Genomic DNA, 13691 nt, shown 5'->3' with positions numbered 1-13691 from the left:
AGACGAGAAGGAGTGAGAACCTGGTGTTTGGGTTTTTCTGTGTGTCAGAGGGGTGCGAACCCCAGAAATCCCTGGGCGGGCTGACCGGTCCTTCAGAGGCGTGGGGGCGTTTTGGAAGCCGAGCAGGACTCTTAGCAGAAACATCTCTGGGTCAGGCAGCTTCCACCAGAGACCCGAGAGGTAAGGCTGTGGACGGGGTGAGCTGGGAGCCGAGTGCAGGGCAGGGCGCTCTCTGCGCCTCCCGGGACAGCCGTGTGAGCTGCGTCCAACAGCCCCTCTGTAACTCTTGGACCCAGGTTTGAATCCGCTGTTTGAGAACCTTTCTCTAAGGACAGTGTGCAAAACCAGCCTAGATGAAGACAGCCGGGGCCCTGCCACCTGCTGGTGCGGCCTTGAGGGCTCCCGAGCAGGGGAGAGCTGGGTTCAGGCCTCAGCTGATGTCGGGGAGGTGCCGTGTCCTCGACCCTGAAACTGTACAGCCTGCATTGTTCTGGGACTTTCTGGGGGCTTCACTGTTTTTCCCGTCAGCCGTGAGCTGCTTAGAGGCAAGGGCGGGCCCATGGCTCCCTGAATTCTAACTCCTGGCCCCTTCAGAGATGTCTACGGAAGGAGTAGATGAAGCCCCAGATCTACTGGCTGCTACCTTCTGGGGCAAATGAGGGGCTGAGGGAAGGGAACCCCAAGAGACCTCTTCACCCACCCACCTCATCCATTCTCTGGAACCCACTAGTGTAAAGAAACACCAAGTCCCGACAAAACAGTTCTCCCTTCTGAAAAGACAGTACAAACTGTGACGCGAGGCAAGAAGTGAGTCTGAAGAAAACGAATGTTCAGTCTGTTTTGTCTCTTATATAAGCTTCACTGATCAGTCCCTGCATTTCAGGCACCCCAGTATTCCTGTCGGAGTACCTCTTTTACTTAAAACGCCTTTATTGAGATCCTGGCTTTTATCCTAAATACACCAGTGCCCTCAGAGACCACGTTTGGCAAAACTTAGAAACGCCTTTTCGCATCTACAGCAACAAGAGGGGGCGGGGGGGGGGGGGGACGGCATCAAGGCAAGGGTGTGCTTCCGTTTCCTCCCCAGTGAAGCGGGGACGAGAGCACCCCCTGTCCCTTTTGCATCGAGCTGTGAGGATGACAGTGGGGCAGGCCAGGGCGTGCTTTGGAGAAACTCAAGTGAAAGCAGAGGGAATTTTCAAACCAAAGGAGCTTGGCTGTCCCCGTCGCCGCTTCCGTAAAGGAGAAGGGAGGTGAGAGAAGAAACGCTGGGGAGCCGTGACGTGTCCACCCTCCAGAGTTCACTCCAAATTCAAACCAGTGAAAGCTGAAGATGTGTAATGAAGGGTGGGTTATGTTGAGTTAAGAGAGAAATGCTTCAAAGGAAAGCCTAGTGTTTTTGCACTGAACTTTCTAAACTGTCTCAGCAAAAACTGAGAATTACAAGGAGGGGACAGAGCAGAAGTTTCCAACTATTTAATCGCCTTTGCTTTGAGTGACGGGATAAAGGAGGGGATAGACCACTTTGCTCTCTGGTTTTCATCCAACAGCTGAAAATGTGTGTGGATTTGCAGTGCGAAGAACGGGTGAATGGGTAGCTACCAGCTCAATGGAGAAGCTGAGAAACATCAAATTAACAAAAGAAAGAACAGGAATGAGCTTTAACTTAGTCAAACCGTCCAAAATGAGGAAAAGGAAAACGAAGAGTGAAGTGTCATGAGCGATGACCGCAGAGTAAGATCAAGGATGGAAGAAGCACCGTCCTTATCACACTGAACCTGAATGCGGTAAATTGCCCTGTTAAAACCAGACCTCGTTAGACTGGTTAAATCAGCAGCAACAGGTATAGCACACGTCGTCTCCAAAAAGCCCTTCTAACAGAGTGGTGAAGTTGAAAATAAAAGAGCAAGCACATAGGTGTTAGCAGATACAAACCAAAGGAAGGAAGTGGTAGTGTTATTAGCAGGCATTGAAGAGTCTAGGACTAACGGCTCTAAACCAGATGAAGTCAGGCAGTGTGTAATAACAACAAAGCCACAATTTGTTAGGATGAGCTGGATGCGCCAAACTACATAGAGACTAAATATAGACAATAACCAAAATAAAGAAACGAATAAAGGAGCCCTGTAGCAGTTTGTGATGAGACAAACATTCCCCAAAGGAGCATCGACCTAGATGACTTGTGAATGTGTTTTTGTTTTGTTTTTTGGGGTTTTTTTGTCTTTTGTCTTTTTAGGGCCGCGCCTGCAGCACATGGAGGTTCCCAGGCTAGGGGTCCAATCGGAGCTGCAGCTGCTGGCCTCCACCACAGCCACAGCAACGCCAGATGCTCAACCCACTGAGTGAGGCCAGGGATCGAACCGTGTGCCCATAGTTGCGAGTCGGGTTTGTTAACCACGAGCCCCGGCGGGAACTCTGACTTGTGACTGTTGAGGGAATCTTCATATGCGTTTAGTGGCCACCTGGTCATTAGAACAGCCTGATCTGACAAGCTCGCTGCATTCTGATAACAATCACGACAGTCAACACGAGAACCAACCTCAAAAACTCTCTCGGGGTCAGAGTTTCCGTGCTGGCTCAGCAGAAGTGAATCTGACGACCATCCATGAGGACGCGGGTTCGATCTCGGGCCTTGCTCAGTGGGTTAAGGATCCAGCGTTGCCATGAGCTGTGGTGTAGGTCGCAGGCGTGGCTCGGATCCCGTGTTGCCGTGGCTGTGAGGTAGGCTGGCGGCTGCAGCTCCCACTTGGCCCCTAGCCTGGGAATCTCCATGTGCTGCGGGTGCAGCCCTAAAAAGACAAAGAAAGAACTCTATTGGGGTTCTCAGTTGGTCCAGGAAGTCCCTAATGGAGTGACAGGGGTCCCAAACACGGAGGCAGCTCTTGTTGAAGTGGTGACTGACTGGCCGACCCACTCAAGGTTAAGGCCTGGGTGGTGCGGACCCCTTAACCACCGGCCTTCAGGGCACCTGAAACCCAAGGAGAGTTTCCTTGCTTAGGAGAACTAGGACGACGCTGCGTAATATTCCTAAGGGCAGTTTTCCTCCATAGGTTGTACCTGGCTTCCTGCACAGACATGTTTGGGAGACATTTTATGTAAATCAAATCCCATTTTCTAGCTCACTAACCTACCATTTCAGGTTTGTTTTCTTTCTTTCTTGACTGATCTCCAGCTGACGGTGGCTCTTACATTTTAGCTTTACACGTGGCTTCCCTCAGCCTTTCTCCTGACGCCTCAGTGATCACTAAACAAGGGCTGAGCTGCATTTGGAGACAACTGTCTAGGGAGACCTTCAGTGACTCCTTCTGCTAAGTCCCCTTTTGTTCAGTGAAGCCTCCTCTGCAGCAGGAACAGTAACCCCCCTAATTTATCTGTTTGGAAAGTGGAATTGATGTGTCTCTTTGTTCTGCCGCGTCCATAGGCCTCCTCTGGAAACCATACCTTTGGTAGTGAAAGCTCTGCCAAATCACCCAGTCTTTTTTGTTGTTGTTGTTGTTGCTTTTTAGGGCCGCACTTGTGGCATGTGGAGGTTTCCAGGCTAGGGGTCGAATCAGAGACACAGCTGCCGGCCTGCGCCACAGTCACAGCCATAGCCACACCAGATCTGAGCTGCATCTGCGATCTACACCACAGCTCACAGCAACGCCGGATCCTTAACCCACTGATGGAGGCCAGGAATCAGACCCACAACCTCATGGTTCCTAGTCAGATTCATCTCCGCTGCGCCACGTCAGGAACTCCGACAGGACCCCTTCTTAATCAGTGTCCTCCCAGTGCAGGACCCCATCCCAGCTCCAGGATGGAGGATACGGCCCAGGACCCCATCCCAGCTCCAGGATGGAGGATACGGCCCAGGACCCCATCCCAGCTCCAGGATGGAGGATACGGCCCAGGACCCCATCCCAGCTCCAGGATGGAGAATACGGCCCAGGACCCCATCCCAGCTCCAGGATGGAGGATACGGCCCAGGACCCCATCCCAGCTCCAGAGGTGGAGAATACGGCCCAGGACCCCATCCCAGCTCCAGGATGGAGAATACGGCCCAGGACCCCATCCCAGCTCCAGGATGGAGGATACGGCCCAGGACCCCATCCCAGCTCCAGGATGGAGGATACGGCCCAGGACCCCATCCCAGCTCCAGAGGTGGAGAATACGGCCCAGGACCCCATCCCAGCTCCAGGATGGAGAATACGGCCCAGGACCCCATCCCAGCTCCAGGATGGAGGATACGGCCCAGGACCCCATCCCAGCTCCAGGATGGAGGATACGGCCCAGGACCCCATCCCAGCTCCAGGATGGAGGATACGGCCCAGGACCCCATCCCAGCTCCAGGATGGAGGATACGGCCCAGGACCCCATCCCAGCTCCAGGATGGAGGATACGGCCCAGGACCCCATCCCAGCTCTAGGATGGAGGATACGGCGGAGGTCCTGGCAGAGAGAGCAGTGCACCCTCGTGCGCTCACGGTGGGCACTTGCTCAGCCACACCCAAAGAGCTGCCATGAGGCTTCTGACTGTGGCTCCTGGAAGAGAGACGCTTATTTGCCATGGGAGATGAGCCCCATGCGGGTACTGAGAAGGAACCACTGACTCCATCTAATTAGAAGCTGGAGATTAGGGCTGGAGCTAAAAACCATTCAGCTTCTGGTGCTACTGACTGCTGAGTACTCACGCCTGAAGCCACTTCTACTCCGGAATTTTTCAGCTGGGGGGAGACAATTAGTTGGGCTTTGAATTCAGTCAAGCCTAGGATGGGTTTTTAGCTTCTTGCAAACATCTTCCATGACTTCGGACACTGAAAGTTTGAATTTTTGTGCACTGAATTTTCTTACAAAGAAGCATCCACTTATCTACCAAAAGTAATTGCTGACAATTCTTGAATCAACATAGCACTAATATTTGTGCACAGAGCATCGGCTCCTAGGAGCAAGATTTTAGAGTCATTTTCATAGTCTTTCCCAGAATCCAGTGATCCCAGAGGGTGAAAGACTGGGTCGGGTGTTCTTTTTGCCAAAGAAGACAAGTTTCCTAATGGCATAGCTGAGATTTCCAAAGTCAACCCTTGGGCTTTCAGAAGCACTAAATCATTGTATCCAGTGGGTTGAAAGCCTCCGAAAGAACCTACATCTGTGTGATAATCTGGAAGCCAGGGGGCTCTATGAATGTCTGGACACCGAGAGCCCTCGTTCAGAGGGGCGACGCCTCAGCCAACTGTTGCATTGTATTCTCTGAGACAGTGGCAGCCACTGGTCTCCAGCCGTGATGTTTGGAAACGGACTGGCTGCAGCCCAGATCAAGGACGTGGATTGACAGTGCCTCTCGCGCATTCATTCGTCCCAAGGTTTCCGACGCTCAGAGAGACAGTGCTTCTGCATTCTGTTGGCTAAGACCAAAAATGAAAATGTATAAGGCATTGGGTTCAGTCCCCTGTCAACAGTTGAAAGTACACATGTCATCCAGCCTTTCTCCCTCACCCCTTTCGCAGTGACAGGCAAAGATCTGGATGCCCCTGGAGGCCTCGATCCCTTCTCGATGGGATCCTCGAGAGCGTGTGTGACTGCAAGGCCCTCCGGCGACTCCCTCACCTCCGTGTACTGTCACAGCTCATCAGCTGGCACATTCAGTGCCTGGCGGGGGCTCTCTCCTGGCTTGTTGACAGCCACCTCTTTTCCATACCTGGCTGGTGGTCTCTGAAAACAGATTTGCTACAGGGCTCTCCTGGTGAACGTGGAAGGCCGTCCAGGTGAACGGGGGAGGCCGTCCAGGTGAACGTGGAAGGCCGTCCAGGTGAACGGGGGAGGCCGCCCACATGAATAAGCCTCCAGGGCCTGGCACGGAATTCTGCTCCATCCCCAGGCCTGCCCTCTCCCTGCTCTCTCGGACGATGGCTGTGACTGCTGTCCAAAGGGGAAACAACATTTGGAGGTCGTTCCAGGGACTTTTAGAACCAGCAGCACTTACAGCAAAAGCCGGAGCTGGAGGATTAAGTTCTGGGCTCTGAGTGCCCTCAAGGCCCCTCTCCGGGGGCAGGAGGGACCTCGCCGTGGGGCAGACACTCGAGTGCTATTCCTGGTTCTTCCATTACCTTGATGCGTGACCTTGCAAAAGCTGCTGCTTCTTACCTGACATCCCCGGAGCTGATTTCTTCCTCTTTAAAGTGCAGGTGGTAGTCATGAGTATTTGTTTCCTGCAGGTTTGGTTTTATAAACCTCTTCTCAGATAAAAGCTCCAGGCAGCTGTGGCGCATTGTTCTTATTAATAACCTCGTTTGGGCATGAGGTTGGGTGAGCATGAACTCACCCACTTTCATGCTGCATGGTACTATTCCTCTGCAGAAGATATGCAGCAATGTCAGCTAGGGTGGTACCCTCTGTCCCCTCCTTTTGAAACGCCTCTGTGCGCAAAACAGTTGAATTGTCCTAAACCAGAGCACACCTCCTCTCTTGCCGTGTCCACACTGAACACAGCTCTGCCTTCTCTAGAGAGGTGTCGGTTTGACTCTTAGTCCAGCTCTTTGTTGTCCGTTGCGTTGGTTATCCTGGGATGGGACCCCCAGGCCTCGGGGTGCAGGCAGCAGGGGTTCCGGAGGCCAGGAAGTCCAAGACCACGGTCTGGTTGATGTGGGCCCCCTGAGGACCCACCTCCTCGTTCCGGTGGCTCCGCCCTCACACGGAAGACAGCGGGGGACGGAGACGGACAGAGGGAGCTCCGGGTCTTGTTTTAATCCCGTCGGGAAGGCTCCTCCTCAGGACCTCCCGACCCGGACGCTGCCCAGAGGGCCCGTCTCCGGTCACCATCACGTCGGGGGTCAGGGCTTCAGCACGGGAATTTGGAGCGAGGGCCACAGCTCAGTCCCAGTGCCACGGATCGACTAGTCGTGGGCGTCTTTGTCTCGGTCGGCTCGGGATTACGTGTGGCTCACACAGGGGTTTGGTTGTGGTTCTTTGAGGCGGATCTGGCCATAGGAAGATTCGTGTCGTAGGTCCATCGTACCAACCCCACTGTCCTCGGCCGAGGGCCATGGGCAGAGCCGCCCCAGAACGTCCCTTTGAGGGCATCGTGACGAGCTTCAGTCCTTGGTGCAGGCGCAGGGTGGGGCGTGTTCTACCCCCTGCAAACCAGACTCTGAGAGTCTTGGCCTTGCCCTGGTGCCGGTGGCCGGGCTCCCTGAACAGAGAGCTAACGTGGCGGGGGCGGTGGTGCGAGGCATCCAGGTGGGGGGGTGAGAAAGGCTGCAAGGCCCCGATCAGGGCTCCCCTGCCTTAGAGCCCAGCTCATCCCCTTCAGCTGCTAAGCCCCCCAATGGGATGCAAATACCGGGAAGACCTGGGGCCTCACGAAACAGCGTGTGCCAGCCAGCATCCTCCCACCACTGCCGTTCCTTCGCACAAACTCCTTTCAGCTTCGGGATAAAGTGAAAGCCATCTTGAACCGAGCCCGAGATCATGGCCTGAGCCTGGCCAGGGCCCTGTGTGTGCCGCATGGCTGCCCAGCTGCACCCCCTTGCAGCTGGCCTGGCTCTGGTGGACAGAGTCCTGGCATCGGGGTGGCAGCGATGGGTGCCAATGTCTCAGAGGAGGATGTCAAACTTTCCCAGGAAGTCGACGGCGTCGGCATATGTGCCCACACACCGGAACGCCTCCACAATACAAAGGAGTAGAAAATCTAGGGGCTGCCCGCTCGTGGGTGTCCAGCTGGAGGCCCTCCGCTCACAGGTCCGTTTCCAGGGGGCTGCCCCCCACCCAGACTGCGAACAGAGCTGTCGTCCTTCTCCCCAGTCCCCTGTCTTTCAATCTGAGAAGCTGGACGGCAGCTGGTTGTCAGGGGTGGACCTTCCGGGGCCCGGCAGGAGCCAGGGCTGCAGAACCACAAAACCCACGCAGCCCAGGAAATCTTTCTGCCTGGCAAGTCGCTTTCCTGATAGATGTGTTTTTCCGTAAAGAGCAATTAATAATTCATCCAGCCTTTGTCTCACTCGGCTCGGTTGTCTTTGAGCAGAATGTGAGATGCCCGCCAGGGTTTGGGGCAACCCTGTTCCAGACGATGGAGGCAAAGCACCCAAAAGCAGAAGACACTTCCAAGAAGCCAGTGCCCGTGTGCCCGCCTTTGTGTTGGTGCAAAGGACACGGACCCGGCCTGTCCTTCCTGGCTGGACACGAGGGAGGGAGTCGGGGAGCTGCTGGCAAGCTCCTTCTCGTGGCCCCGTTGACAATGATTGAGAAGGAAATTGTTTTTTAATAAGTGTGGTATTCTCAGGGGGCCGGGGCTAAAGGGTTAATTTAATGCTTGACCCATTAAAGCCGCTGACAGCAGTGAGAAGCTTGCTGGCTGATGGGGTGATTGTTTCTGCAGGAGAAGTGGTTGAAAACTGAGCCTCGCTGGGCCAGGTAATCAAGGGAAATCGGCTCAAACGGGAGACGGGCCTGGCCGAGCCGGAGCGGCCACCTGAGATGCTCCTCCTTTGCCGTCTTTCAAGCATAATAATGAGATTACAGTAACCCTAAACTGGCTGAAAACAGAAATCTGGCTGCCTGTCAAGTTCATTGTGTCGAGTTTTACAACAGTCCAGGTCTGGTTCCCCTGAACCTGCGATGATGACTCGGGGCGGGGGAGGTGGGGGGGGCCTGGGAGAGCCCTGGGCAACCCTGAGGCTGCTCGGGTCTCCTTTCCAACCAGCACGCGGTTGTGGCACCTGGGAAGCCTTGCTAATGCGGCGTTTTTCTCCAAGCGATTAAAAACCCGGACAATCATAATATACGGCCACGCACCCTTTTTGAAGGTCCCTCCCTGCATCACTTGGGAACTTCCTTGTGCAGGACCCGAGGGGACGTGAGCAGTGCATCCCCTGCCCCCGCCACCAGCCTGAATCTTGCAGACTGGCCTCCCCTACAGCCTGTCCTGGCCCTGGCCCCTCACTGCCGACCATGGTGACAGCCTTCCCGGGGGGGCTTGGAGAAGTAGGTGGTTCCTCGCTGCCCTGCACGGTGGGGGACATGGGACGAATTGTAAGTAGCGCCATGACCATCCCGACAGCCCAGCTGATGTGCGGAGCCAGGGCTCCACCTGCTCCGCCCACGGTGGTTCGAGCCCCCTCTCTGCAGTCCTGCCCCCGGCTGTGCTGGTCACAGTGCTGGCAGAGGTGCAGGGCCCTTGTCATCCCTACAAGGCTGTCCTCCCCCGGCTGTGCCCCACCCCAGGCCTGGCTCCGGAACCCCAACCACAGGCCAGGCGGCCTCAAAACCGAGCCCCGTGGAGGATAAAATGCCGACCCCTGAACTGGGAGCATCCGACCCCTGAACCGGGAGCGTCTGACCCCTGAACTGGGAGCGTGTGCGCTCGGGGACAACAAATGGCCGTTGTCCAGGGGGAACACAGCACAGAAGTGAGCCGTGAGGACTGCGAGGGCGCGAGGTCCCTCTGGGGTCCTCGGGGGGCGGTGGGGGAGGGTGGGGCCACTCAGACGTGGACAGAACATTTGGGATGGGGGCGGGTAACAGCCAGGAGGTTGCAGGCGGCCCGGCTGCGTGGGGCGCAGAGCGGACCGAGACCTGTGGGAGCAGATGGAAGGGAGTCGGCAGCCGCGGGGAGAGCTCGGGGCGGGGAGGGCGCCACCAGGTCACAGGACCCAGCAGAGGTAGGAGGGAGCCCCTCGTGTCCCTCTGCCTTCCCCAGGGCCCCTCTCACCTGCCATGGGGGGACGACCTTGGAGCCCGCGCGGTGGTTGACATGGATGGGATCCCAGGACAAGGGGCCGTGAAGTCCCGTGTCATCAAGCTCTGATGAGGCTGTCGGAGACCTGAGATCACGACCCAGCTCTGGGCACTGGGGTTGTCGTGCCCCCGTGAGCACATCTGGGTAACAGATGTCCCCGTTACCTCAGATCCGAGGGTCTTAACGGTGTGAGAACCCAAGGCAGCGATTTCAAGGGCGGGGAAGAGACCAACTGTTCTGATGCTGTGGTCGTCCCTCAGGGGAGGGGTGTGGGGACAATTTGGGGCACCGCTTTGTGACTGTGTTTCACTCGGTCCAGACTCAGTATGTGTTAGAGGCAGTCCGGACACAGCAAGGTCACTAGATAGACGCCTGCGTGTGTTTGTACACATCCGAGCACCAAAGCTGGAGTCTCCAGACACTATTTCTCACAAAAAAGAACCAGAGCTCCTTGGAGAAACAGCTGCTCTGGGCCTGGGCGAGTACCTGATCAGCCTAGGACACCTGTCGTACCAGCCAGCGGTGAGGGAGCCAAAGTAAGGAGGCGTCCACTGACCAAAGACGGGACAATTTAATCATCAAACACAATCATGGCAACGGATTAAAACACAACACGTGTGTTTAAGTCCATGCGTTCTTAATGAAATTGAAACAAAGGAACTGGGAGTTCCCTGGCGGCTCAGTGAGTTCAGGATCCGGCATTGTCACGGCTGTGGCGCGGTTTTGATCCTTGGCCCTGGAACTTCTGCATGCCAAAATTAATGGGTACCACTGGAGGAGGCTAATGAATCATTCGTCGTTTTAAAACTAGCAAAGAAGGGGAGCCTATCAAGTGTTTATCCCACCTTTCCAACATAAACGGCACCGGGGCAGCCAGATTCAGTAGGAGGAAAGGTTCTTCTTATAGACGTGCTCCCGCTTATTATTAAATGAGGAAAAGAGAGAGAATTAGAATAGGATCACGTTCTGACCCGAAACGTATGAATGCACCTGCCCCAGAGATGTCGCCCCTGCCGAATCAGGAAGCCCCGGCCAGACCTTCCCTGTGTCCCCTCCGCCACCCACCTTGACCGCACCCCGGGTCTGGCTACAATCCCGGAACACACAGGGGACTGGGTGGGACTGAAGCCCTGGAAGCCACTGGGAAGTTCCCCCAAGACCCCATAGCTCGATGCCTTTTCCTAAACGAATAAGTAACAAGGAAGAAAAGAAGGAAAAAAGGGCAGGGAGACCTGCTGACTGAAACAGGGTGAAGAAATATTTCAGGCAAAATCACCATGTGGAGCCTTATTTCCGTCCCGACTCAAGCGAGTTTTATTTTGTAGACTGAAAAAGTATATTTATTTACGACCTACCCAGGCCGTCGTATATGCATTGCGATGATCTATGGTTTTCTGTCCCTGTGGCGTTAAATGAGACGGGACAGTGTGAACAAGGGCCAGGTACTTCATGATATTAAGGAATTATTGTTCAGTGTTTAGCAGTGACTGCATATGTAGTCGTGATTTAAAAAATGATTCCTTAAACTTTATATATTAATGTATTTTTGCTTTTTAGGGCTGTACCTGCGGCATATGGAGGTTCCCAGGCTAGGGGTCGAATCAGAGGCACAGCTGCCGGCCTACGCCAGAGCCACGGCAACGCCAGGTCTGAGCCATGTCTGCAACCTACGCCACAGCTCAGGGCAACGCCGGATCCTTCACCCAGGGAACGAGGCCGGGGATCGAACCTGCAACCTCATGGTTCCTCGTCAGATTCGTTTCCGCTGCGCCACGACGGGAACTCCTGATTCCTTAAATTTTAAAGAACCACAGCAACCTTTTTACACATGAAAATACGACCTTTGGGACTGGCTGGAGGAGGGGAAGGGGGGGATTGGCTTAGAACAAGGCCTCGATGAACCGCCAGTTGTTGCAGGTGGGCCGTGGGCACGTGACGGTTCATTATCCGAGTCTGTCCGCATTTTCATGTTTGATGTAATTTTTAAGATAACACATGCACACGTGTATGTATAGTCTCATATTCTTAGAAGCTGAAAGCACTACTATTGCTGACAGACGCAGGAGTTTCTGCTCCTGCTTGCAGTTTCCACGTGCACCCAGGCACACACGTGGACTTGTGTGCTCCTGCTAATATGCCCGTGGGTGTAGGTCGTCACAGGTAGCGATGCAGTGCTTCTGACCGCCCTCCTGGAGAACGAGACGATGCCTCCTGGAGCCACGAAGAGGAACACAAACTGAACTGGAAACTATGCTGCAAAGTTTAGAAAACTTTCCGAGGTTGCGTTTGACACACTGGGATCTTGCCTTTGACAATGACAGGAAGCCCCACAGAAATACGGCGTTTCGTCTGGTGCGAGTCTTCATCTGATCTTGACAGATTATTGCTGGTTAAATTGTAGTGCTGACTTAAAGGCAGGACTCTTCAAGGGAGTCAGAAATTAAGGCTTCACCAGATGGTAATAAAGCTATTAAAAATGCAAACAGCAAACAGCGGCGCTGTACAGGTTAGACAGCTAATCCAAACTAGCAGTTTAAAAAGCAGAGCAATTACACTTTTATTTAAATGCAAGGAATATGAGCAAGAATAGAATGAGCAGCCTTGTTTAAATGCATTCTTTTGAATATTTATTAGAAATAATACATGTAGTTAAGCCACTTATCTGATTTCAGTGAATAAGTAAAATGCAAAAGATCAATTTTCATAATTATACCAAAGAAGTCTGTCTTTCATAAAAATCTCATTAATAACACCATTATTACTGAAAAAATATCTCGGTATTATTATTGTTATTCTAATTATCAGCAAAATGCTACTGATAGTGTTGTCATAAAATCCCCTTTTCGTAGCCTATTAAGAACGATCGTCTAAGTAGTGGTTTAAGTTAAATCTAGACCCTAAGTGGCATTAGGAAAATCTTCTTTGTGCATTTGGTTAAAATACATTGTGTGTATAATTACAGAAATTACCACGAGTTTGGCAAACAGGACTGTATGTGCACATACGTCCGCGTGGGGCCCGTCGTCGCCGCGCCCACGGATCCCACGGGCCCCGCGCTCGGGTTCCCCGGACGCCCCGGCCTCGGAGGTGGTGGGGCCATTCTTGGGAGTCCTGACATGGGACACCTTGCAGGGCCATAGTCTTGCTTCGTCACCGCGATCGAATACCGCTTTGAGGCGTTCCTGGATCGACTTTCTTCCGCCTTGGGTCCTCGGCGGTCATTCACCTGCCGGAGCAGCGGCGGTGGCGGCTGAGAGGCCGCTGCACCTTCAGCCTGGACGTGGGAGCGACTCCATCCTCTGGCCTGGTTTCCGTCGCAGGGACCGGTGCCCACAGGCGGGGGGCCCCCGTGACCCTGTGGCTCCCGATGGTTTAGCGTAAACGTAACACAGCGGTTGCCTGGTTCTCTGGCAAATATCATGGCAACAAAAAGACAAAACCAAACAAAAAGCATTTCGAGATTTCTCTTTGTGTAATGAGCTCTATGAAGAAAAAAAGGATTTGAAGCAACATTAACTCTGTGGTTATTGTTGGGACTTTGTTCCTATTCCAATAAAAAGAAAGAAAGAATCCAGCAAACTCAGGAGTCTTTGTTTAAACTGCATGTTTTCCTCTTAACCTGTTCACCCCAACAACTTGTACCCAGGCGGGGAAGCGCCCCCACTTCGCAGGCCCGCCTGCCTGGGGGCAGCTAATTTCTCTCCTTACGAGACCGATGCAGACGTGAGCAAGGCCTCTTTGAAAATGATGCAGACGACGGAACACACACCCCAGGTGGACTCTGCGCACACCTGGGGGTCCCGGCGCGGCTGCGACCAAAGGACCCCGCCCTAAAGCCCTCAGACGGGTGAGGACGGCCGCGCTTCACGCTGGAGGAAGTGATGCTTTTCTGACAGCGAAAACGAGGGAAGGAACCACGATAACAGACAAACCTTGTTTTTCCTCATTGACGTTTGCTTTCAGCTCAAAGTTGAAAACAG

General features: G+C 53.9%; 1 long non-coding RNA gene across 2 annotated transcripts in view; it reads right to left on the bottom strand.

Annotated features, from left to right (window-relative positions):
- Positions 1-12315: 12315 nt before the first annotated feature.
- Positions 12316-13691, bottom strand: part of LOC110255867 (uncharacterized) — a 477486-nt gene continuing 476110 nt past the window's right edge. For both annotated transcript variants that reach the window (XR_014819982.1, XR_014819983.1), the window contains exon 10: positions 12316-13118. This is a non-coding gene — a long non-coding RNA (uncharacterized LOC110255867). The remainder of the gene's footprint in view (positions 13119-13691) is intronic.

This window comes from Sus scrofa, chromosome 11 (genome assembly GCF_054392235.1).
Source record: "Sus scrofa isolate SSC_HxYL_T2T_F1_AM1 chromosome 11, Sscrofa_HxYL_maternal_Yorkshire_Landrace_v2.0, whole genome shotgun sequence".
NCBI classification, from domain to species: domain Eukaryota; kingdom Metazoa; phylum Chordata; class Mammalia; order Artiodactyla; family Suidae; genus Sus; species Sus scrofa.
The sequence above is the reverse complement of the archived record's forward strand: the minus strand, read 5'-3'. Positions and strand labels throughout refer to the sequence as shown.